At 39.4% G+C, this 27058-nt stretch overlaps 1 long non-coding RNA gene across 2 annotated transcripts in view; it reads right to left on the minus strand.

The window, feature by feature from the left end:
- LOC123379295 overlaps positions 1–4549 on the minus strand; it is a 57403-nt gene extending 52854 nt beyond the window's left edge. For both annotated transcript variants that reach the window (XR_006583577.1, XR_006583576.1), the window contains exon 1: positions 3880–4549. This is a non-coding gene — a long non-coding RNA (uncharacterized LOC123379295). The remainder of the gene's footprint in view (positions 1–3879) is intronic.
- Between the last annotated feature and the right edge of the window lie 22509 nt (positions 4550–27058).

A 27058-nucleotide genomic window follows, 5' to 3' on the forward strand; every position in this document is an offset into this window, starting at 1 on the left:
TTAAACAGAAAACTGAAATAACAACAAATCTTAAAGGCAATATGTGAGATACTGTGACAGTCTGAGAGCCCCAGTCACAAGCTGCATCTGCACCCACTTGCCGTCTCTTCTATGGGTGTCCACCACATGCTCATGAAGATGGGAAACCTGAGCGAGTCCTTCCAGGTGTCACAAGCATGATAAAACTGCCAAGATTTGAGACTGGAGCTAGAGTACTAGAGAAGCCCATCTATACAATCTTGGCTCAACAGGACAAGGTCATGACTGATAGCTACTAAGGGACAAACAAGGAACCTGTGCATGCCCTAGATATTAAACATGTTTATAACAAGAAACAAAAGCTGTCTGGCTTTGAGGCAGGAGACCCCTATGCCCTAAAACCTACACGAGATATAGAAGTGGTCTGTCATTGAGTTGGGGACAAGAATGATGTGAAAACCCCATCGCTACACTCAATGGAACTGGAAAAACAAAATCATAAACTTCCTGGTATGCATCTAAAGCAATGTTTAGAGGAAAATTTATAGCATTCAAAGCTTTTACTGAAAAGGGAAGTTTTCAAAGTAATGATCTAAAGAGGTTGGAAAAAGAAGAGCAAATTGAATCTAAAATAAGCAGAGGGAAGGAAATAATAAAGAGCAGAACTCAAAAACAAAACAAAAGGGAAAAATTAATGAAAGTAAATACTAACTTATTTAAATGATCAAAAGGGAAACAGGTGAACAAAAGGGAAAACAAAAGGGAAACAAAAGGGAAAACAGGTAAACAAAAGGGAAAAATTAATGAAAGTAAATACTAATTTATTTAAACGATCAATAAAATCAACAAAAGTCTGCCAGATGGATCAAAGGAAAAAAAGAAGATACAGATGAGCACTATCAGGAGTGAGATAAGGGTACAATACCACAAACTCTGTACACATTAAAGAAAAATAAGGAAATATTAATAAGTAATCATTACCAACTTATTTAAATTCAACAAATTCCTTGAAAGACAAAAAATATGGAAACCTTAAAAAAATTTTTTTAAGAGGGGGGCACCTGGGTGGCTCAGTCTGTTAAGCACCCAATTTTGGCTCAGATTATGATCTCATGGTTCATGAGTTCGAGCCCTGCATCGGGCTCTGTGCTGACAGCTCAGAGCCTGGAGCCTGCTACAGATTCTGTGTCTTCTTCTCTCTGCCCCTCCCCCACTCATGCTCTGTCTCATTCTCTCTCAAAAATTTTAAAAAAATGTAATTTTTAAAAAAATAAATAAAAATAGGAAAAATTATTTAAAAAATAAATAAAAAAGAGGAAATAGATAACCTGAACAATATATTTCCTAAATAAAGTGAACTTGTAGCAAAACCTTGCTGCAAAGAAAACTGCAGACCCAGATGCCTTCACTAATGAATTCTACAAAACACTGATGGAAGAAATAACAACAATATAACACACTTTTCTAGAATGTAGAAATGAGAAACTAATTCTCAACTCATTTTAGGGCCAGCATTATCTTAATACCAAAACCACACGAGGATATTTCAAGAAAACTTCAGATGAATATCACTCAAGAACATAGATACAAAATATTAGCAAATCACATCCAATGATATGTAAAAAGGATAATAAAGCATAAACAAATGGGTTTTATCTTAGGACTTCAGGGTTGGTTCAACAATCAAAACAAACAAAGCAATGAAACATGTCAACAAAGTAAAAAGGAAAATCCATATGCTCATCTCACTGGATGCATTTAACATTTAACAATTCACTGTCTCTTGATAACAATTCTCAACACACTAGAATAAGGAGGTACTATCCTTAAGTGATAAAGGGCACCTATGAAAAAATTACAGCTATAATATTTAATGATTAAAAAATGAATGTTTTTGCCCTAAGATAAGGAGTAAGTCAGGATATCCACTCTCAACAATTTTTATTCATTACTATCCTAGAGGTCATAGCCGGTAAAATAATGCAAGAAAAAGAAATAAAAGTAATAATATCTGAGAAGAACAAAGTAAAATCATCTTTATTTGCAATAACATGATCCTCCACATGAAATACCCCCAGAAATTATAAAAGTTACTAGAACTCAGTGAGTTTAGCAAGGTCACAGGATAAAAGGTCAACATATAAAATCAGTCTGATTATATATTCTAGCAACAAACAAAAACTTGAAATCTCACAAAACCATCTATACTAGTATCAAAAAACACGAAATATGAGGGATAAATTTAACAAAAGTATGTAAGACCTGCACACTAAAAATACAAAGTTATTGGTGACAGAAATTAATGGGGAAGAGACCTCATGCTCCTGGACTGAATGACTCAACATTAAGGTATCAATTCTCCCCAGATAATATATAGATTTGATGTAATTCCAAACAAAATTATAGCAGGCTACTTTTAAATAGTATTGAGTTGATTCTATAATTTATGAGTAAAAGAAATGGACCTAGAATAGCCAAAAATTTTGAAGAAAAAGAAAAAAAGAAAGAAGACTCACACTACCTAATTTAATATATAAAGCTACAGTAATCAAAACAGCATGGTATTTTCATAAAGAAAGACCTGCAAATCAATGGAATTAAACTGTGAATTCAAAATAGACTCACATAAAGTGTATATATATATATAGATACACACACACACACACACATATATATATATATATATATATATATATAAAATCAACTGATTTTTGACAAATGATACCAGAATATCAAATATCTCTATGTGAAAATATGAACCTTTGCCATTACCTCTCACCACCTAAAAATTAACTCTAAATGGATCATAGATCTATATATAAAAGATAAAATTATAAAAACTCTAATAGAAAATACAGGAAAAAAATTCTGTGGCCTTGAGCTAAAGAATTTTTCAAAAGAATACAAAAAGCACAAACCAGAATAGAAAAAAAATGATAAATTGGACTTTCTCAAGATTAGAAAATTTTGTTCTTTGAAATACACTCAATAAAATGAAAAGACAAGTAATAGACTGGGAGAAAATTAAAAATTAGAACAAGTATTTTACCAAAGAAACGTCACAACCAATAAACTCATAAAAAGACGCTCGATGTTGTCACCAAGGAAATAAATATTAAAACCCTAAGGGGATGGTAATGTACAGCCAGCAGAATGGCTAAACGTGAACACTTCCACCACTGGCAAGGATGATGAACAACTGAAAATGTCATATATTGCTGGCAGGGATACAAAATGGCATAGAAAACATTTTGGCCTTTTCTTATAAATTTAAACACATACCTATCATATGACCCAGAAAATTTGCTTCTAGATACGTTCCCAATAGAAATGAAGCAAAAGACCACAAAAGAACCTGTTTGTAAATGTGGCATCCTGAGTGAAAAAAAGACTTTACATGGAAGGAGTGATGTCACCAATATGGTGACATAGATTGTTTCTGACTTCACTCCTCCTCACAAGAACAACAGCTAACAACTATTCATGGACAAGACATCACTAAGAGAATCCTAGAAGAGCAAGGCTAAAGTTCTGGCTGCAACACAGAGACAAAGACAGACCGCACTAGGTATATAAGGAAAGCATTCGTTATATGACCCCAATGCCCCTCCCCCAGGCCAGCACAGTACCATCCAGAGAGGTCTCCCAGAACCTCTGGTTCAACCAGTAGGAAAAGAGAGCCTAGGGTGGACATCTAGCTCCCCCCAGCATTGTCAGTCATATTTTTTCTTTTTTCTTTTCTTTTTTTTTTTTTTTTTGGAAACCCCTGCTCCCAACTCCAGTCTCATTCCACAGGGATTGCAGGGGAATTTGCAGATCTTGACCATTGGGAATTTGATGGAGAAGATAGGAGAGGCTTGCAACAACCAGCACTCTGATCTTAGCAGACTCAGTTCCTACCTGCAGTGCCCAAGTAGTAATCCCAAACCAGCATCTTTGTTCATCCTCAGAGCCAAGATGGTAGCACAGTCCGATGAGGGAATTCTGTAGGGTACCGGTCTGCCTGATTCAGGTCCTCAAATGAAGAGAATGATCTGCCCTGCTTGGGATTGCTGATGATGTCTTGGCCTTTTGCTGAGTGCAGCTTTCCAGCTGTGCCTGACCAGAATGCCTGGCCAGAGCACCTACAGTCTCCCAGGTAGGAGAGCTAATTCATAGTTCCACCCCCTCCTAGGTGTAGCTCCTGGTCCATCCAGACCAGAAAGCCTGACTGGGAATACTTGAGAGGCTTCCTGGAGATGGCCCTCCCTACCTTCCCAGGCAGGAAAACTAATTCATAGCCCCACCCACTGCCCAGTATAACTCCTGGCCTCTTTCCATCAGAATATGTGATTGAGAACACCTGGAAGTTGCATAGTCCAGCAATACCAGAAAGCATAGCAAGCAGAGTTGATCATACACAGAGCAAAACCAGTGGCACCATTCAGCCTGCGTACAGCAGGAGTGGGTCAACTTAAGACCACAAAGAGCCTTACCAGGCTTGGAGGTTTCCCCTGCTCTCAAAGGCAGGGGAGTTAATTCACAGCCTGGCTCACATCTCAGTGTAGCTCCCAGCCCCTCCCAGCCAGAAAGCCTGATCAGAAGCACCTAGAAACCTTTTTCAAGTTGCTCCTCCTGAACCTGCCAGGAAAGAGAGGTAATTCATAGCCCAGCCCACTTCTGAGTGTAGCTCCTGGCCTCACCTGACCAAAAAGCCTGGCCAGAACACCTGAAAGCTGCTTAACCCAACAATGCTTGAGCAGGAAGAATAAAAGGGAGAGCTGGTTTTATATACAGAAATTCCTGAAAACTCCACCAAAAAAATTTTAGAACTAATCAATAAACTTAGTAAAGTTACAGGACACAAAATTAACATACAAAAATCAGTAGCTTCTCTTTTTTTTTCAGCAGTGTTTCTAGACAATAATGAATTATCTGGAAAAAAAAAGAAAAGAAAATGATCCCATTTACAATATCATCAAAAACAATAAACTTTTTAGGAATAAATTTAATCAAATAAGTGAAAGAGCTCTATAATCAAAACTACAAAACACTGATGAAGCAGACCAAGAAGACACAAATAAGTGGAAAGGCATCCTGTGTTCATGGATTGGAAAAATATAGTTAAAATGTCAAAACTACAAAAAGCCATTTATAGATTTAATGCAATCTCTATCAATATTCCAATGGCATTTTTTACAGAAGTAGAAAAAAAACAATTCTAAAATGTATATGGAACCATAAAAGACCCTTAATAGCCAAAGAAACCCCGAGAAAGAACAACAAAATGCGAGGGATCACACTTCCTGATTTCAAGCTATATGAATTTTTATGTCAGTATTGTCAACAATAGCTAAACTATAGAGTCCAAATGTCCATTGACTGATGAATGGATAAAGAAAATGTGGTATATATATACAATGGAATATTACCCAGCCATCACAAAGAATGAAATCTTGTGATTTGCAAGGACGTGGATGGAGCTAGAATGTATTATGCTAAGTGAAATAAATCAATCAAAGTAAGACAAATATATGATTTCACTCATATGTGGAATTTAAGAAACAAAACAGATGAAAATATGGGAAGAGGGGGGAAGAGAAGAAAGAGAAACAAACCACAAGAGACTTTTAATGATAGAGAAGAAACTGAGGGTTGATGGAGGGAGGTGGGTGGGAGATGGGCTGGATGGGTGATGGTTATAAAGAAGGGCACTTGTGATGAACACTGGGTGTTGTATGTAAATGATGAATCACTGAATTCTACCTCTGAAACCAATATTGTACGGTATATTAAATAAAATATAAATTTAAAAAATTAAAAGTGAAAAAATTTAAAATAAAACATAGGTTTTATTATTAGAAAAAAGCAAAAAAAATAAAGCTATAGTAATAAAAACTGTATGGTACTGGCATAAAATCAGACACACAGACCAATAGAATAGAATCAGGAGCCCAGAAATAAACCCATGTATATATAGTCAACTAATACTTAACAAGGAAACCAAGAATACTCAATGGAAAAAAAGATGGTCTCTTCAATAAATGGTTCTGGGAAAACTGGATATTCACAGTTAAAAATGAAACTAGACCCCCGTCTTACACCACTCATAAAAATTAACTTGAAATGCATTAAAGATTTAAATTTAAGACTGGAAACCATAAAACTCCTAGAAGAAAACATAGAAAACATATCCTTGAGATAGGACTTGGCAAAGATTTTTGGGATATGACACCTAAATCACAAGCAACAAAATAAATAATAAATAAATAAGGCTACATCAAATTTTAAAACTTCACAGCAAAAGAAACAATCAACAAAATGAAAAGACAACTTATGGAATGGGAAAAAATACTTGCAAACCATATATCTAATAAGGGATTAATACTAAAAATATATAAAGAATCCATAAAACTCAATAACCAAAAAATCCCACAAATAATCAAATTTAAAAATGGCCAAAGTACCTGAATAGACATCTTTCCAAAGAAGATATGCAAGTGGCCAACAGGTACACCAAAAGATGTTGGTAATTCATCATCAGGGATATGCAAATCAAAACCACAATGAGATATCACCTCATACCTGTTAGAATGGCTAAAATCAAAATGGCAAGAAATAACAAATGCTGATGAGCATGTGGAAAAAAGGGAACCCTTGGGCACTATTGGTGGGAAAGTAAATTGGTATGGCCACTATGGAAAACATTATGGAAGTTCCTCAAAAAATTAAAAATTGAACTACAATATGATCCAACAATTATACTTCTGGCAATATAGTCAAAGGAAATGAAAACACTATGTTGAAGAGGTATGTACCCCTATGTTGGTTGCAGCATTACTTACAACAGCCACAACATGGAAAAAACGTAAGAATCCATTGATGGATGAATGGACAAAAGAGTTGTGATATATATATGTGATGGAAATTATTCAACCACAGAAAAGAAAGAAATCCTGCCATTTGCAACAACATGGATGAACATGGAGGACATTACGTTAAGTGAAATATTCAGACAGAAAGACAAATACTGTATGATCTCATTTGTATGTTGACTCTAATTTTTTAAATAAATAAAAAGTCACAGAAAAAAAGATCAGATTCACAGTTACCAGAAGTAGGGCTTGGGGAGGACTGGATAGAGGTGGTCAAAAATTACATACTTCAAGTTACAAGATAAATAAGTACTAGGATGTAACATACAACATGACAACTATAGCTAATGCTGCTGTAGGATATACATGAAAATTAAGAGTAAATCTTAAATCTTAATTCTCATCACACATTGGGGCATGTGTGTAGCTCAGTTGGTTAAGCATTGGACTTTCGGCTCAGGTCATGATTTCCCAGTTCATGGGTTCAAGATCGGCATCAGGCTCTGTGCTGACAGCTCAAACCTAGAGCCTGCTTCAGATTCTGTATCTCCCTCTCTGTCTGCCCCTTCCCCACTCTCACTCTCTCTCTCAAAAATAAATAAACATTAAAAACAAAAGAGAATTCTCATCACACATTAAAAAATGCTTTTTCCATCTCTATATGGGATGATGGAAATTAAAAGCTCAGTGTAGTAATTATTTCACAATATATGTAAGTCAAATCATTATGCTATACACCTTAAGCTTATACAGTTATATATCAATGACATCTCAATAAAGCTGAAAAAAACTTTACACTGTAAGATTCCATTTATAGGAAATTCTGGAAAAGCCAAAAAAAAAAAAAAAATAGTAACAGAAAACATTTCAGTGGTTGCCAGAGATTGAGGGTTGAGGGAGGGACTGATAACTACTAGGAATACAAGGAAGCTTCATCAGGTGATGAAAATATTCATGCTAATTGTGGGGTTATTATGCAGCTGTACACCTTTATCAAAACTCATCCAAGCTATCCACTTTAAAAGATAAATGTTATTGTATGTAAATTATACCTCGATTTCCTAACTTCAAAAAACTTGAATGTGAAAATAGAGAACACATACAGGATAAGCCCATTTACATCAAGATAACAATTTTACATAAAATCTACAATATTGTTTTAGGATACATAAATATGTAGTTAAATACAAAATTCTAAATGGTGGTTTTCCATGAGAGGAGAGAAATAGGATCAGGAGAGGTATATAGGGTCTTCAAAAGTCTTCCATCCTCTACTTCTTCAGATTAGGTGGCCTCTACATTGGTACCTATATTATCATTCTTTATTTCTTATGCAGTATATACTTTTGTATGAAATATTTTATTTCATAGTAAGATGGAAATTAAAACACAAAATAAAACTCAAAAAGAAAAATAAATTGTGTTATAAATTTTTGTGTTGGAGTACTTTTCATATACTCAATCAACCACAGAGACATTTGATTAAAGTTTCCTTACAAAAACAATAAATATTCATTGGTTTAATATTTCTCCTATAGGGAAACAATGCCTCTAGCACAATGTTTCCCTAAGAAGTGTCTCATATCTGCAGACAGCAGAGTTTTCTGATGAAATTGTGCAGCAGATCCATGGAATGACATGTTCTAGTTCTAAAATGTCTTTCTGGGAACCACCTCAAGACTTCCATCCATGTTAAAGAGCACTGTCTTTACTTGGCAGGCCTGGGGGACAAAGAGGACACTTGGTAGGGCTGCCCTCTAATCTGAAAATAATTCCTTGTTTTCTCTCAACAATGGCTAGTTCTTTGCTTAAACAGTTAAACTGCTGAGCATGACACGTTGTTGACCCTTATTCCAGCACTCGGCCTATAATGTGTTTGGTTGCCTTGGTTCAAGGCAAATCCAGGGACCAAAAGAGCCCATGAGAGAGTGCACAGAAACTAGGAACTGCCAAGCAGATGTCCCGGGTTAGACGGCTTACAAGGAACTTTCAACATTTAGCTTTTCTTCCCACTTCCAAATCCCCATCCAAAAGTCTGGATTTGTGCCATCTGACCTACCCCCCAAATTCGTCCATCTTTCCACATTTATTCTTAAGCTGGCTGTTGGCTGAGCTGCCATACAGCACCCTCTGTTCCATGGAAAAGATCAGATGCTTCACAAACATGGAGGACAACACAGGCAGAGACCAAAGTCATGAGCATAGTACACAATGAACACAGGGCTGGCCAGCCAAGGGCAGTTTTTAGTCCTCTTATAAACTCAGGACTTCTGTTAGAAGTCTGCCTCACCCAACTCTGTGCCCTCTTCTAAAGAGTTAAGGTACTGCTCTTAGAAAGTTTGCTCAGTGCACACCTAATATGAGAGGTGAAAATAAAACCTACCTTGAAATACCAGTTCTTACCTATCAGATTGACAAAATTACAAACTTCAAAAAGTTTTAAAATGCAGCCAGGACAAGCAGATTCTAAAATAGATAGGAAATTTTAAAGGGCCTGGAATACCCAAAGTAATCCTATAAAAGAACAAAGTAGGACTTACACCAAGGTGGTGGTAGTGGTAAGGACTGAAAGAAAAATGAATAAACAGAACATAATGGAGCCCAGAAATTGACCCACAATTGGTTAATTGGTCTTTCTCAAAGGCACCAAAGTAATACAATCGGGTAAAGCAAAGTCTTTTTGACAAATGATCCCGAAATAAAAGGATATAGAAAAAAAAAAAAAAAGAACGAACTTCGATCCCTACCTCAAATGACACTCAAAAATTAAGTTGATGATCCATAGGCCTAAGATAATAGCTAAAGCTATAAAAACAAAAAAATTTGTGACTTGGGTTGCAGGAAGGGTCGTCAAAAGGGTCTAGGAAAGAAAAAAAACAAAAACCTTAAAACTTTGATAATTTGATTTCATTAAAATTGAAAACTTAACACTCATCAAAAAAGAACAACGAATAGGCAAACTACAAACTGAGAGAAAATAATCACAAAATATTTATCCAACAAAGAACTTCTACAACTCAATAAAAGACAATCTAATAATTTTAAATGAGCAAAAGAAACAGACAAGTCACAAAAATACATATGTTATGCTGAATAAACACTGAAAAACATCACTGATTATCAGAGAAATGCAAATTAAAGCCATATTTAAATATTGCCACACATCCACCAGAATAGCTAAAATTATACACTAACCATACCAAGTGTTGACAAGGATTGGAAGCAATTGGAACTCTCATACACCGCTCCTGGGAGTGTAATATGGTGCAACTACTTAAGAAAATGTCTAGCAGTTTGGAATAAATGCAAACATGTACCTGCTCTACAACTTGCCAATTCTACGGCTAGGTATGTACCCATGAGAAATGGAAGCATGTGTAATATGTTAACAAAAAATAAATAGGCTATTCATAGCATGTTAATTGCCATAAACTAGAAAAAGACCAGGTGCCCATCAAAAGAGGAAGGAATAAATTGGTATATGGCGTAAGGTATCCCTATATAGCAGGATTCTATTCTGCAATGAAAAAGAGTAAATTACTGATCAATATAACAACATGAATAAATCACAAAAGCATTATGCTAAGTGAAAATAAAAGCCTTATATAAAGGAATATATGCTATATGATTCCATTTACATGAACTTAGCCAAGACTGCTCTGTGGTGGGGGAAAAAATCAGAGCTACCTCTGGGGTGGAAATAAGGATTGACTAAAAGTCACGTGGGAACATCGTAGGGAATCATAATGTTCTACATCTTGGTAGGGGTTTGGGTTTCCCAGGGACATCCATTTGTCACAATCAGGAAATGTACACTTAAGATTTGTGCACTTCATTGTAAATTTTACATCAAGAGAAAAAGTATTGAACTCTAATGATATTCATGCTGAACTACGTAGAAGTAGGATGATGTCTGTAATTTATTTTGAAATACACTTTTAAAAAGGATGAACTGATGGAAGAGTAAAATGATGGAAAAGTTAATATATATATGATAAAGCAACTAAAATGTAAGTGATGGGTATACAGTTGATCTTCCAACTGATCAAAAATCTTCCAACTGTGCTTTTTGTTTGAAATTTATCATAATAAATGCTTTTCAAAAGGATGCACAACTGTGTGTATTTAATAGGAAGAAGTAAAAGTATATATATGTTTATCATTTGCTTATATTTGTCTAGAGAAGCACTGGAAAGATAAATGATGGGGGTAGACAGGGGCATGTCAGTGCAGACCTTTTAATATTGTTTTGTTCTTTGAATCATGTAGATATATAACCTGTTCAAAACAAATTTTTAAGAAGATAGTTTGCCCATGGAATGAATAAAAGCTTAGGGAATCTAGCTGACCAGCTCCTCATTTTTCCTGCCCTCCCGTGTTTGAAATTCATTTATTCTAAGGTCTTTGGGAGAAAAGAGAAAAGGCAGATGGATCAGCTGCTTGGAAGTTTGCCTTGACATTCTCCAATAGTGAGATTTCTGTCTTGGCTACACCTTTATCCTCCCTCCTATCCTACACACACACTCACATACACTCACCCACACAGGACTGTGCATGAGTAACCCAGGAGCCATCTCCAGTGTGGCCTCCTCCACTTCTGTGCCCCACACACCTCAGTTCCTTTCCCTGCGCCAGCCTCCTCTCCTTATGGCAAGGCTTTTCCAACGAGGTACACAGGATGGCAATGGTGGGGAGGAAGTATCTCCAAGAACTTGCCCCTTGAAACCACCTCATCCAGGTTCTCAGGCAAGGATCCTTCCTGAGAGGTACTGCTATGAAATGTAGCCAAGCTGAAATGATAGCATGACCTGATGAAGAAAATCACCAGCTTGCAGAGTTTTCCTGAGCAAACTGAGACTGATACACGGTTCATCTGTATCCTGCAATGTATTTTGTCACCCCCTCAGAGGCAAGCACCTAGTCCAGCAGCTGGCTCCAAATTGCCAGAGAACACTGCCCTCAGAGCAACCACGTTTTATGCAGGTGGCCATACATGCAGGGCCCTCTGGTATACTAGATGCCAGTGGCAAATCAGTGAGCCAGAGGCGTAAGGCATTTTGAGGATGACAGAGTATTTGGAGAGATGAGATAAAGAGCATTTTTCTCAGGAAGAAGGAATGCTTGTTAAGACTGATTACTTTGGGGAAAAGCTGGGAAGGGCAAAGACATTGACCTCAGAGCTAAATATGAGAGCTACGAGTCGCAGCCAAGAAACTCCCCTGATTACACTGCCTATAAAGGAGAAACATCAGAGGAGAGGCTAAATTAGAGCAGCGAGTTTTAAGTCGTGGATGGGCTGTCTGTCTTCATCAGCTCACATCACTAATGAAATCTGAATCTCCATGGAAAGCAGGAGGATAATACAGAAATAGAAAGAATGTCAAGAGGAAGCTGTCTGGAGAAACGAGTGTCCTGGGAGAGGAGAGATGTTTAAAATTAATCAGTAAGACTTGAAGGAATATCTATGATCTTCTGCATCCCCTTCCTGGAGTTCAGCCCTGGCTCTGGGAGAGCCCCGAGCCCCTGAAAGGTAGATCTAGGGAAGAAAAATCGCTGGAAGGAAGAAAAGAAATGAAGGAACACAAGCAACAATTAATAGGACTGCTTGGGAGATCCTTTCACGCACAGTATCAGTGGTGGCCTCAGGTATGGTGGGACAAATTGTTCCCTGGAATGCTCAGGGAGCACGGGGGTGGGGGACACCCCTCAGGGCCCCCACCTTTCTTTCCTTTCTGGCTGTCAGCCTGGGGGTTGCCTGAGGAGGGGGTCCTATCTTCTCCTGAGTGGGCCTGGGAAGGCCTTTGCTCTCAAGAAAGCCTGGCCAAGTCTCAGTGTGGCTTCCTCTCCCCATCCCCTGCCCCTGGAAAACTAGGAATATTCTCATTTGTACTAGAACAAAAGACACATGTATTCTTGCCTCTACCAGTGAAGACACTGCTCAGGGAGGCTCAGCAAGTTCATACTCCCAGAAAGTAGTTATTTATTCAGTTCCTCATAGGTACTGAGTTGTCCTTGGAAGTGTCTACAGGAACCTTCATGCCAGAGTCTAAAAGAACCCACCTCCCAAGCAGAGCAGCTCTGAGCAAAACTGCTATCGTTCAACAGTTCTTCCCAGCCTATGACTTTCTTGAGCCCCTGAGCTCTAGAAGCCTGGCATCTAGATTCTTCCTCCACTTTGGCAATGTCTTCTACCAGAGGAAGTTCCACTCTCAATTATTTTTACCTCAACAAAAGTGAGAAAGTGGGGCATAGTGAAAAGTTTGTGAACTTCAGTATCACACTGAGCTGAATTCAAATCCTGACTCTACCACATATCATGAAGCACTGAGGAAACAACATAGTTTCTAAAAGTCTTGGGTCCCCCATCTGCCAATTAAAGATAATAATTCCCAACCTGCTAACATGTACTTCAATTAGCAGCAATTTGTATAAATGAGCCTAATGTAGCAATTACCACCCTGAAGTACTTCATAAATGTTCTCTTTACCATTTATCAACTTTCTCCAGAGATTTCTACTTCAAAATGCTTGTAAACATAATGACAACTTTTAGGCAAAATCCTACCCATAGTTGCACTGCTTTCCAAGTAGGTTTAAATTTTTTTTTTTTTTTTGAGTTTTGGGGCACCTGGGTGGCTCAGTTGGTTAAGCAGCCAACTACTCTTGGTTTTGGCTCAGGTAATGATCTCATGGTTCAGGCTCTGTGCTGACAATGTGGAGCCTGCTTGGGATTCTCGCTGTCAAAATAAATAAATTATCTTTAAAACATTTTTTTTGAGTTTGAATGAGTTTAGGTGGACTCTATACTAAGTCTCTAGTACGCATTTTCTTAAGCTCCTTTACCTAACTAACTACTCTAACCAGAGGGCACCTGAGGCCTGCCTCTCAGTTACTCATTTTAAATCTTGCTCTGTGACCACTACAACCTGGGTCTATCTGTGACGACTTGGCCTTAGAGAAAGGCTGAGAAATGTCCTTCAGTATCTGTTACAGATTGAATTACATCTCCCTAAAATTCCTCAGTTAAAGTCCCAACCCCCTGGGGCGCCTGGGTGGCTCAGTCGTTTAAGCGGCCCACTTTAGCTCAGTTCATGATCTCAAGGTCCATGAGTTTGAGCCCCGCGTCGGGCTCTGTGCTGACGGCTCAGAGCCTGGAGCCTGTTTCAGATTCTGTGTCTCCCTCTCTCTGACCCTCCCCTGTTCATCCTCTGTTTCTCCCTGTCTCAAAAATAAATAAACATTAAAAAAAAAAAAAAGTCCCAGTCCCATTACCTGAGAAGGTGACTATATTTAGAAATAGTGACTTTAGGGGCACTTGGGTGGCTCAGTTGGTTAAGTATCCAACTTCAGCTCAGGTCATGATCTCGTGATTCATTGGTTACAGCCCCATGTTGGGCTCTGTACTGACAGCTTGGAGCCTGGAGTCTGCTTCAGATTCTGTGTCTCCCTCTCTCTCTGCCCCTCTCCCACTCATGCTCTGTCTCTCTCTCAAAAATAAATAAAAACATTTTTAAAAATAATAGTGTCTTTAAAGAAATAATTAAGTTAGAATGAGATCATCAGGGTGAACCCTAATCCAATATGACTGATGTCTTAGTAGGAAGAGGAAATTCGGACACAGGCATACATATGGGACAATGGCATGTGAACATGAAGAGGCCATCCTCAAGCCAAGGGGAGCAGTCTCAGAAGAAGTCAACCCTGCTGACACTTTGACCTCAGACTTCTAGCTTCCAGAACTACAAGAAAATAAATTTCTGTTGTCTAAGCCACCAGTCTGTGGTATTTTGTCACAGAGGCCCTAACAGACTCCTAGAAAATCCATTCTTCACTTCATTTTAGAAGTAGAGTTTTGTTTTAGCTAAACATATGGCCATCTAGCTAGAGACTGCATTGTCAGCCTTCTTGCAGTGAGGTTCAGCCCTGTGACTAAGTTTGAGCCAGTGGGATATAAGTGGAAGTGATGTGGCAACTTCCAGGTCATGCCTCTAAAGTGAAAGCTGCTTGCGATCCATTTCCACTTGCTCCTTCCTGATGAGCAGGAGATGGCTATAAGCAGAGAAGATTCCTTGGGCAAAGAGATGGAAAACACAGCTGAGCTGCCCTCCAACACCAGACCATCCTCCTCTGTATTGAAGGAGTTAAATAAGAGAGAAGTACATTGCTACCTTACCTATGCCTCTCTAAGGTACTTTGGGCCTCTTCATTATGGCAGCTTAGCCTACCTTTGGGCTAATAAGGCTCTTCTACACCCAGATCCTCCAGTTTCCAAGTTCCTTAGAAACATCTGGCTGTGGGAAGTTGAGGGCTGTCTTAAAGTAGAGGGTCTCAGAGGGCTGGATGAGGTCTCCTGGGCTGGATGAAGGCCCAGGATTCCAGGATCTTAGAGAGACCTCAGTTACCCACTGATTTCCCTTCCCACCTAAGGGAGGGACACAAATCTTCTCATCCATGTGGCTCACAAGTTCTTGTCCAGCCTCTATTGAAATGTCTCCCTGAACACGGAGGCCACCTTTCACACAAGTGTGATCATGAGTGGGTGTGGGACCACACCAGTCATCAGACGGTCCATCCTTGTGTGATCTGGAATCAGCCTCCTGTAACTTTGCCTTCCAGTTCTAGTCCCAGCCTCTAGAGTGAAATGCAATCAGCCCTTCAATCACTAGAAGATTGGATTGCTGAAAACAGGGGGTACACAAAGGTCTCAGTGTCCTTAGTATTACAATAACTATACATGGTGCCTCTAGGCCAAAAGAAATACCAAGTAATTCCCGTGTAATAAGTAGCTACTCCCAGCCAAGTATTTATATTCCAACAATTTAGTATCTTGAAATAAAAATACACATAAATTATTTTTATTTTGTTCTTACACAACTGTGATTTCTTACTAATGGGATGTGTTCCTGTTGGACACTGCACAGCTTCTCAAACCTTCAAGTCATATTGGATATACCCAACCTCATTGCTTGTTCCACACTAATTTTCATTCAGTACTTGTTTTTTGTTGCAGCAACCACTGAAAAAATACATCTTCACAAAGATAGGATGCCAAATCAAATATAATGCAGCATGTTCTAATGTTGAAACTAGACTACATGAAGCTAATAATTCACATCACATCCCATAGATAATTCCCTTACAATTTAAAAATGTCCTGTGGGGTTCCTGGGAATTTCTATGGGGTGTCTCCATGCACAATTTGGGAACCACAGACCCCTTCGTAAGTGTTTAGTTACTAGAAGTCTACTTGGGTTCAAATGTAATCAGATTCCACATCTATAAAACTTTAAAAATTAAGGTATCTACTTCATATGGGTCTTGTGAAGAGTAAATGAAATTATGTATTTTTAAATGTCTAACACAGGATCTGTCAAACAGAAGGCCTCTGTGTTAGTCTTCTATTGCTGTATAACAAGTTATAATAAACTTAGAGACTTTAAACAATATACATGTATCATCTTACAATTTTTATCAGGAAATGTAGCTTAGCTGAGTCGTTTGCTTCAGGGGCTTAACAGGCTGCAATTCAGGTATTGGCCAATGCCTTCAAATGGGGACAAATTCACTTGCAAGCCCCCCTCCCAGGCTGATGGCAGAATTCATCTCTTCACCCCTGTAGAACTGTTTAATGCTGGCTGTTGTTCAGGGGCTGCTTTCAGCTCTCTCAGGCAACCCACAGTGTCCTATCATGTGACATGTCATGTCACATGTCCTATCATAGGACATCACAATGACAGCAGCTTGTTTCTTCAAGGCCAGTGGGAAAATTTCTAAAGTGTCATACAATGAAACATAGGAGTAGCATTTGCCATGAGAAGTCACCTAATCAAGGGAGTGACATCCCATCACTTTGTCATATTCTTTGAGTAGGAGAAAGTCATAGGTTCCAACCATAGTCAAGAGAAAATTATTATATAGTCAAGAGCTTGACTCATTGAGGGTCACCTTAGGTTTTATCTGCCACAGCCTTGAAAGTAGTATCATGTCCCCCTTCTTTTCTCCAGGTTAACTATATGCCCATGTGCATCAACTGTTAGCCTGTGTGGCAAGATTAAAATTCCTGCTACTACTCTCTATAATGGTCAGAAGACATTTGCCTTGGGAGGAAATGGGTGGGGGACAATGCTGGTTTTGTTGTGTAGGGGAGCTGGGTCCCATTAGGAGTGGTAGATGACACAATGGAGGCACTTTCCATTTCCTTTTAATTTACTCATATTTGCATTCATTATCCAACAAGTTTTTAGTGAATAATTTCTATGATCTAGGCCCTGGTCTGGCTCTGATCTCACACAGGATCCCAACCACCTACATTGGACACAGATTCCACTGTCTGAATCCATTCAAAAGGTACCTTTAGTACATTTTTCAGCCTTGTGGCCTTTTTGACATCTGGGAATTGCCACTCTCTGGGAAGAGCTATAGTCATCTATTTAATACAGTTGTGGTCAAAAGCCATTGGCCTTAGGGAGCAAGAGGGGAAAGTCACAAAAGTGAGTGACACAGAAGAAAGAGAACAAGACTAGGTCAGTATACCTGAGTTTCAGGCCTGTGCCCCAGAATGTGTTCCTAGAAATCCCTAGAGCTCAGTTTCTTCATTTTTATGGGGAAGGGGTTGTCTGAACCAGTCGATATCTAACTTTCTACCACAAAAAATGCATTTTTACTATTCCAACACATATAATTTTGATTAGGTCTATCTAAGTCAGCTACATATATTAAAAAAAAATTGTTCATTGGTCTTCCCATGAAATAAGCAGTGTTACACCAGAGTTGATAGGATTTCAGTCAAACACTGAGAAGCCAATGTTTTTGGCAGACCTAGATAGCCAGGGAATATACAACTGAGTGCAAGACATTTAGAAATTGAGAAATGCTCATGGCATCCAAGATTATTGCTATGGCCCTTCACACATACAGGAGTCTGGTCTATCCAATATTTCTTCAAAGTGCTTTGTGAGCTGCTAGGTAATCCCGGAGATGACTTAGGTGTTATATCATTTTTATAGATATGCATTTATTTTAATATTCAGTAATAAAAAGTTATAACTACCCCATCAAGTCAATGAGTTATCTATTTAAAATAAACTAAATGAAAAAATTTTAGAGAGTAAATAAGTACCAATCCAAGTGCTATGTGGCTAGGGTGATATGGTGAGGGCCATATGCAAATGACCAGCATTTGAGAAACCTTGGTTTTCCTCATGCCTCATCACCCTGCATTCTGTGATGCTGTATGAATGCATTTACTTTCTGGCCAACCCCTATACACCACTGGAATTTCTCTTGGTTTCTACAAAGAATAGGGCTCTTAGCCACACTGGGAAACTGGTGCTCAGATCAGTCAAACTGGCTAACCAGCTATTTGATTTCCATGTTTTGGATTGCTGATCAGCTATTTTAACAAGAGCCCTAGCTTTCTCATCCCTATAATTTGCTGTCAAGTGTCAGACTGCAAATCAAAACATGACAATGGTCAGGGATATTTTGTCTTGAGATTTAAAAAATAATATTGTTCTCACTAAAGATCAAACACAGGGTATTTCACTCAGAAGCATATCAAGCATTGCACCTGTGTCTCGCCTTGATGCTACTCCTGACCTTCCTCTGGGTGACACATTAGGATGCCTGCTTTAAAAATTTTTCTTTTTATTCCTCAGCATTTTTCCTGGCAAGAAGTTGACAATGAAAAAGTGCATAATAAACCTACAGCCTTGACACTGGTGATTACCAGGAGACTAAAAGGGATCTCTGTCTGTTTGTCTGTCTTATACATGTCCTCAGGCCCCCCCTTGGCCAGCTCAGTACTGTGGACAGTTAACCATGCCATACTCTCTTGATTTATTTGTGGTCACTGTATTCCTCAGAAGCACATTTTTCAAAGGGAGGAAATTGGTAATTTTATATCTCTTATGGATGGGATACTTTCTTCCTATCTGCAATAGTTTGGAAATGCTTTTTAGAAACCAAGATGAGGAGGAAAAGAATAAATCTTTCTTTCAGCCTCGGATTTCCCTGAAAGAGGAAACATGAGTGAAGGCCTCACACCAAGGCCAAGAGGGCAACAAAATTTCACACCTTTTCCACCCCTTTATGAAGCAGGAGGTAGGGGATCAGGGAGTTATCCCAAACTTAGCTTCAGGGCAGTAATTAAGAAATGAGGGAGATTCATCCTGTACAAAGGCAAATGCACTCATAATGGTTTATAGGATGGTGGAAATTAACATCTATTTAGTTATTACAAAGTAAAATATGCTCCTAGTTTGAAGAAAATAGAATGGGTAGTAGGAAAGCCATCTGGTTTAGTTCTCCTAAAGATTTTGAACACTTTCACCTCTTCCATTGATGAATGTCATGCTGGAAATTTCTCCCACCCTTTTTTCTCCCCTCACCTCTGCCCTTCTAGAATTTGCTTCCAACTTGCCCAAATTCTAAGCTCCATAGCATCCCTGGCTTCCTTTTTATGCCTGTCTTCTAATGTGACTCAGCTCTTGGACTTACTGCTCCTTCTTGGCCTATGGTTTCCACATCCCTGAGGGTGCTCAGAAGCCTAGCAAAGGGGGACTACACCACAACTCACAGTGGAAATATTCTGTAACTCCTGGGAGGAGGGAGAATATAGGAATTAGAGGAGGAAGTGGTCGACATACTCTTTTCTTGGTAGCGTATCCTTTAATTTATATCACTGCTGGAATTTGGGGGAACACATTCACCTTACGAACATATGTTAACTCTATTATGCCAGTTATGACACTAAAAGCAACAGTACTATCTCACATCAGTACAGTTTTAATTACATTTCAAGGAGCTATCCTACCAATTGCCTCATACATTCCCAAAGCAATTCTAGCACAGGATACTCTAAAGGACTTGCCTTGATTGAACAGCTACAAGGAAGTGGTGGTAAGTGACAGAATTTGTAAGAATCACCCTATATTCATGCCTAAAAATGGAGAAATGCCTTCAGATCACTGACTAACAGATGCCAAAAGGGATTTAGGAGGGTAAAAGGGAGGCGATTATAAAATTTATGAGACAACCTGAACAGTGAAAGGGGATGCTCTTGATAACTCAACTGGGACCCCGGGACCATCCTAGACAAACTAGAAGGTACAGTCACAATCTATGGCACAAGGACCCTGCTAGACTTTGCCTGCCAACCTCCCATCCAGAGCTCTTTCCCTGCAACAAATTAACTTCCTAATGTTGAACTTATACAAATTGAGATTTATTTAGGATGCATGCAAAGCACTAGACATGGAGAAAGATAGACTTTCAGAAAATATACTTAAAGGGCATACAGGAGAAGGAAAGGTATTGCTCATCAGATTGAACTATATGGGAAAGTACTGGCAATGTAATTCAGAGCAAGATATGTGACTCTGCTGAAATAGAGGAATGTTTCACAATAAACTGCTCCCTTTCATTATCTTGTCAGCCCAAGGGGCAGCCATGTTGGACTACTCTGTCTACTTGATTATAAAGGTAGAAGGCTGCTCACAGGACTCAGTAAAGCTGGCTGCTGGGATTAGGGGGGAGCACAACAGGTGAATATACTGGCCTAGCACATAAGAAAGAAAGCTTCCACAACCATGGAGCCACAAGTAAGTGATGACATTTCTCCAAATTTCAGTTACCTAATCTGTGTGTGACAGGGGTCACAGCTCAAACAAAAGCCACACCCCTGCAGAATCTGGCATCGGCTCCAGTTTAACCTGTATTCCTGGAGGATTCAAGCCTACCTGGGGATACTTAGAAGACTCTTTGGGCAACCCCCTGGAAGCTCAGTTAGATCAATAATTAAGGAGTCAAGTCAGGAAGAATGGAACAATTTCAGACACACAAAATCTGTCGCTCTGTAATACAGATATAGAATCTGTATTAGTTGGTCCCCAACTAATATAGCCCATCTAGAGGGGCCAGTTTAGATGCTTAGATCTCTTTTTAAAATACCAACCCAAGGCCAGCATTACTCTGATACCAATCCCCAGATAAGGATGTCAAAATAAAGAAAATTACAGGCCTATATCCTTGATGAATACAGATGTAAAAGTTCTCAACAAAATATTGGGAAATCAAATTCAACAATCCATTGAAAGGATCATACTATATGGTTAAGTGGGATTTATTTCAGGAATGCAAGGATGGTTCAACATCTGCAAGTCAGTCAATGTAATACACCCCATTAACAAAGGGTAAAAATTATATGATCATCTCAATAGATGCAGAAAAAGTATTTGGCAAAATTCAGCATCCATTGGTAAAAACTCTTGATGAAGTAGATACAGAGGGAATATGTCTCAACAGAAGAAAGACCATACAGGGGCACCTGGGTGACTTAATTGGTTAAGCATCCAGCTTCAGGTCAGGTCATGATCTCACAACTCATGAATTTGAGCCCAGCACCAGGCTCTCTGTTGTCAGTGCAGAGCCTATTTCAGATCCTCTGTCTCCCCCTCTCTCTGCCCCTTCCCCACTCACTCTCTATCAAAAATAAATACACATTTAAAAATAAATAAAGGCCACACATGAAAGGCCTACAGCTAACATCATACTCAATGATGAAAAGCTTTTCTTCTAAAATCAGGAACAAAATAAAAATGACTGTTCTCACCACTTTTATTCAACATAGTATTGGAAGTCCTAGCCAGAGCAATTAGGCAAGACAAAGAAATAAAGACATCCAAATCAGAAAGGAAGAAGTAGAACTGTCACTCTTTGCAGATGACATGTGATCATATATAGACAATGGTAAAGATTCCACCAAAAACCAGTAGAACTAAATCAAAAAATTCATCAAGGTTGCAGAATACACAAAATCAACATACAGAAATCTGTTGCAATTCTATACACTAATAAAGTATTAGAAATTAAGAAAATAATCCCATTTACGATTGCATCAAAAAGAATATATAAGAATGAAACTAACCAAGGAGATGAAAGATGGGTATGTTGTAACTATAAGACATTGATGAAATAAATTGAAGATGACACAAATAAGTGGAAAGGTGTTCCATGGATTGGAAGAATTAATATCATTAAAATGTTTATGCTACCCAAAGCAATCTATAGATTCAATACAATCCCTATCAAAATCCCAGTGGGATTTTTTTTTCACAGAAATAGAACAAATAATCCTAAAGTTTGTGTGGAACCACAAAAGCTCCCTAATAGCCAAAGCAATCTTGAGGAAGGAGAACAAAGCTGGAGGCATCATGCTCCCTGATTTCAAACTTTATTGCAAAGCTATAGTAATCAAAACTGTATGGTAGAGGCATTAAAAAGACACATAAATCAGTGAAACACAATAGACAATCCAGGAATAATCCCACACAAATATGATCAATTAATTTATGACAAAGGAGCCAAGAACATACAATGGGGAAGGGACAGTCTCTTAAACAAATGATGCTGAAAAAATTGGACAGCCACATATCAAAGAATGAAACTTGACTCCACCTTCATGGTACACCAAAATTAACTCAAAGTGGATTAAAGACTTGAACACAAAGCCAGAAACCATAAAAGTCCTAGGAGAAAGCATAGGCAGTATGCCACTTTGCATCCATCTTAGTGATGATTATTTTGGATTTGACACCAAAAGCAAAAGCAATAAAAGAAAAAATAAACAAGTACGGCTACATCACACTAAAAAGCTTCTACACAACAAAGGAAACCATCAGCAAAATGAAAAGCCAACCTAAGGAATGGGAGAAAATATTTATAAATCATTTCTTATAAGGAGTTAATATCCGGAATATATAAAGAATTCATACAACTCGGGGCACCTGGGTGGCTCAGTCGGTAGAGTGTCCGACTTCAGCTCAGGTCATGATCTCACCGTTCGTGGGTTTGAGCCCCGCATTGGGCTCTGTGCTGACAACCTGGAGCCTGCTTCAGATTCTGTGTCTCCCTCTCTCTCTATTCCTCCCCCACTCGCACTCTGTCTCTTTATCTCTCTCTCAAAAATAAATAAAGATTAAAAAAAAAAGAATTCATACAACTCAGTAGCAAATAAAACAACCCAATTTTTTTAATGTTTATTTTTGAGAAAGAGAGCATGCGAGCCTGGGTGGGTCAGGGGGAGGGGCAGCAAGAGAGGGGGACAGAGGATCCAAAGTGGGAGCCATTGACAGCAGGGAGTCCCAAGTAGGGCTAGAACTCACCAATCGTGAGATCATGACCTGAGCCAAAGTCAGATGCTTAACGGACTGAGCCACACATGACTCCCCTAAATCCAATTTTTAAAGTGGGCAGAGGATTTGAATAAACATTTTTCCAAAGTTGACATACAAATGGCCAAGAGGCACATGAAAAGATGCTCAACGTCACTAACCATCAGGGAACTGAAACTCAAAATAATGAGGTATCACCTCACACCTGTCAGAACAGCTATCATCAAAAAGACAAACAATAACAAATGTTGGCAAGGATTTGGAGAAAAGGGAACCCTTACTGTTGATTAGAATGTAAACTGGTATACCACTATGGAAAACAGTGTGGAGGTTCCTTGAATATTTAAAAACAGAACTACATATAATCCAGCAATTCCACTTCTGGGTATTTATTAAAAGAAAATGTAAACACCAATTCTAAAAGATATATTCACCTCCATGTTCAATGCAGCATTATTTACAAGATATGGAAACAACCTAAGTTTCCACTGGTGAATAAATAAATTATTTTATATATACTAAATTTATATATATGAAATTCAACTATAAAAATGAATGAAATCTAGACATTTGCAACAACATGGGTGAAATTTAAGGGCCTTATGCTAAGTGAAATAAGTGACAGAAAAATACAGTATGACCTTCCTTATATATAGTGGAATCTAAAAACAAAACAAAAAACAAAAAAGCAAAGAGCCAAAATCATAGATACAGAGAACAGATTGGTGGTTGCCAGAATGGAGGAGGGGATTTGAAATGGTGAAAAGGATGTTCAAGGTACAAATTTCCATTTATAAAAGAAATAAATCCTGGGAATGTAATGTAGAGCATGGTGACTATACTTAACAAAACTATGCTGCATATTTGAAAGTTCCTAAGAGAGTAGATCTTAAGAGCCCTTAAATAAATGTGTAACTATGTATGGTGTCAGATGTTAACTAGACTTATTGTGATCATTTTGCAATGTATACAAACATCAAATCATTATGTTGTACACCTAAAATTAATATGTTATATGTCAATTGTACTTCAGAAACAGAAGAAAAAAAACCCTAAACAAGCAAAAAAGTTAATCACTCACAGCAATAGTAGTAGGCAGAATAACATCCTGCACCTGTTCTCCAAATCCCAATTCCCACAGAGCAACATGATTAGGACCAAGTGGTGCCTGCCCATGCAGAGGAGTGGGTTATATAGAAAGGGAGCCCCGAGATTAGGAAATCCCCATCTAAAGGTGCCTAGAAAACCTGCCCATCCTCCTTTCTAGAGAGAATCATTTTCTTTGTTACCCTGGGATATAAGCAAATTTGTTCTGGGGAGGGGAAAAAGATGCCTCTATGTTTTTAAATTTGTGACGTGAGAGATATTGCTATCTTTCCTACGCTGCCTGCTTATAACATTCTCCAAAACACAGTCTGAATTAAATTGGCTGTGAATGCCTAGGCATCTAGAAGCTTAGAGATTCATGGAGAATCATTTCCCAACGTGTGTGCCAACACTGATGAACTTGTGACTGGCAGAGGAAGTCGCTAGGAAAGTTATTATCTGATAGCCTTAATTTTTTTTGAGCCAAGTACCAGGTAAGATTATTCACAAAGAAAGGGTGCTGCAATTGGGGAGGGGGGTAGGTTTCAAAGGCAATAGAGAATGAAAAAGTACTGGAGGACAGTGTGAGAGATAACTGGCTAAGACCCACAGAAGGCTTCTCCAGCATCCGGGGCCCAGGTGGTGCCCTAGCAAAGACCGCCTGCTAGAAGATGGCTAAAGGGGTGGGACATTGCAGACCAAGTACCATGGGATCCCAGAGAGGTGAGGGCAGAAGCTGGAAGGACTTAAGAGATGGACCACGAGACCTAGGCAGTATTTCCTAACCCTTTGCAGCTGGTGACAACTGGAGTCAATGGGGACAGCTTGCAGGGGGAAGCCATGACCTGGGACTGCTATACACCTGTTGCTCCATCAGGACACGTTGGGGGGAAACCCAGAGCTACAGATAGAAGTCAAGCTAGAGGAGTTATTACACTGATATCCGAGGTCTACATAAGGCTGAACCTATGCACTAGGGGTGAATGAGGGAGTGACAGCTGGAAGTCTTTGGGTAGAGTAGCAATACCTCAACAGTAGTGAGTCTCCTGAAGCACACCCACAGACTCTCTCGGTTCGTGTAGGATCCCACAGCGGAGTATGTCACCATGTTCCCCTCGATCAGCCTAAAAGGAGCCCACAGGCCTAGTAACACTGCTGCTCATCTTCCAGGTCCTGAGTCCACTGGTAGCCACACCGTGGCTGCTCTCACCGTCTGGGCCACACAGGCCACTAAAGCCCAGTGCCCAGGTCCCCAACCACCTCTAGTCTATGTGGGTTTCCTTCCAGTGCATCTCAGGGAGGGGTGGGGCTGCGGCTGCAGGGCTCCCACCCACTTCCACCCATATCTACCTGCCATTCCCTCTCCTTTTGCCTCCCATTCTCCATGCAGACTCAGAGCTGGGAAGTAGGGTCCTGGCTCCTCACACATTTTAAAACTTCTTGATCACCTGCAGGGTCCAGGCTTTTGAAACTTAAAAGTTTCTTTTTTGCATTTCTGCCAATAATAACCCTTCTTTGTGTAAAAGACTCACAAGTGGTCCAGCTGCTGTCAGTGGGCGGAAGGGCAGGTGTAACAGCAAATATAGGGAGGGGGAGAATCACCCAGCAATATTTTATTTTTATTTCATCTCACTGCAATATTCAACCCACACGGCACAATGCCCTAGCATCTGGCAGCCGTGGGAACTCTAGAGCACTTCTCCCCAGCCCCCTTTCATCTGAATTTCTTTCCAGATCTGACACCCTCTGTTTCTCCACAAATGAGTGCCTCCTACCCCCAGGCCCCCCACCTTTTTTTAAGTTTGTTGCTTTGTTTGTTTGTTTTGAGAGAGAGAGAATTCCAAGCAGTCTTAGTGCTGTCAGCACAGAGCCCAAGGCAGGGCCCAAACCCACGAACTGTGAGATCATGACCTGAGCCAAAACCAAGAGTCCGATGTTTAACTGACCAAGCCACCAGGTGCCCCCCAGGTGCCTCTTAAGCTAGGACTCTTCCCTTCCTCCTCCTACTTTCCCTTCCTGCCCTGCCTGGGGCTCCCTGGGAGCTCTGCCCAGGATGTTTACAGAAGAATACTGAGCAGCAGGGAAATGCTTCTCTCTGTCAGGCCCCCGTGTTGTCACCAACTCTTCTGAATTGACCATCCATCTTGTGTCATTACTGCTAAATTCTGGGCTCAAGTTCTTATGTGGGGCCCTGAATAAATCTAAACAAAGCCCTGAGGAAAAAAACCCAGCCCAAGATGAATCAAACACAGTTTGCCTCTAGTGTGTGCATTGCCTTGTTAATGTCGTTTGGCTCCTTTCAGAATGAATGATTCCAGTCACAATCCAATTGCTAGCTGGAGAACAAAACCCTGTTCAGTCCCTGAAGTCTCGCCCGGTGGGAGGCCCAGGGTTGCTCTGGCTAGAACACCACTTCTCGAAGACCTCATCTGTGAATCCAATATTTTCCTCTGTAGAATTCTCCATTGCTTCTGAAATGCTGAGGCCTGAGTTTTGTATATAGCACAGGTTCGAAGTTTGAGACTAAATTAATTTCTTTGGAGATTATTATTCCAGGATTGTGCTATATTCAGTAAATCTTGCAACTTTGCCTTTAAGTCTAGTTTGGCTTCCCAGCTGATGTAATACCCAGAAGCTGCATTTAGCCGAGAGGAAATGGGAGCAAGAAGGTAGCAAGAGTCTTTCTGTACCTCCATAGAGAAAGCATATGATGCCACACCAGATACTGATGTGCTAAGTTAAAATAAGGGAGCCTAAGATTTGTATAGAGCTTTAAAGTTTGTAAAGGGCTTTCCCATATGTCATGGCATTTCTTTTATGGGTTTACTCTGGCATTAGGACAATTTCCATTTTCTAGATAGAGGGCTGAGCTGAGGCCAAAGCCTGGGTTCTGCTCTTAGCTGCGTCACTGATTAGTTACTAACAATAGCAGAGAGCCCAGGTCCTGATGTCAGCCTTAGTCTCTCTC

This window comes from Felis catus, chromosome A1 (genome assembly GCF_018350175.1).
Source record: "Felis catus isolate Fca126 chromosome A1, F.catus_Fca126_mat1.0, whole genome shotgun sequence".
NCBI classification, from domain to species: Eukaryota; Metazoa; Chordata; class Mammalia; order Carnivora; family Felidae; genus Felis; species Felis catus.